The sequence below is a fragment of the Triticum aestivum genome, unplaced genomic scaffold (genome assembly GCF_018294505.1).
Source record: "Triticum aestivum cultivar Chinese Spring unplaced genomic scaffold, IWGSC CS RefSeq v2.1 scaffold223193, whole genome shotgun sequence".
NCBI classification, from domain to species: domain Eukaryota; kingdom Viridiplantae; phylum Streptophyta; class Magnoliopsida; order Poales; family Poaceae; genus Triticum; species Triticum aestivum.
Genome location: NW_025316104.1, coordinates 1 through 401, shown reverse-complemented (window position 1 = coordinate 401; position 401 = coordinate 1). Strand labels below are relative to the sequence as shown.

The window sequence follows — 401 nt, the reverse complement described above, 5'->3', positions numbered from 1 at the left end:
AGTTGAACCGTGGTAAAACTCGTCTCCGTAGTTGAGCGGGAGCGGCCAAAGGAATGTGCAATCGTGTGTGTAGTGGAGCTGGGAGGGGCAAGCATAAGGGACGAAGACGGGGGTAACATGTCGGATGCGATCATACCAGCACTAAAGCACCGGATCCCATCAGAGCTCCGAAGTTAAGCGTGCTTGGGCGAGATTAGTACTAGGATGGGTGACCTCTTGGGAAGTCCTCGTGTTGCATTCCCTTTTTAATTTTTTTGCACCGCGTGCAAAACAAAACGCACGAGCGCGACGTATGTTTAGCACGTTTTATTATTCTGCACGTTTACGGTAAGTTTTAGCTCGCTGCTCATTATTCACGCGTCTAGCGGCGGCAAGCGTGTTCTGAAAGGGGTCGAAACCAT

General features: G+C 50.6%; 1 non-coding gene across 1 annotated transcript; it reads left to right on the top strand.

Annotated features, from left to right (window-relative positions):
* Window positions 1-122: 122 nt before the first annotated feature.
* LOC123179712 (5S ribosomal RNA) lies at window positions 123-241 on the top strand. The gene has a single exon (XR_006490568.1). It is a non-coding gene; the product is annotated as a 5S ribosomal RNA (ribosomal RNA).
* The last annotated feature ends 160 nt before the right edge of the window (window positions 242-401 follow it).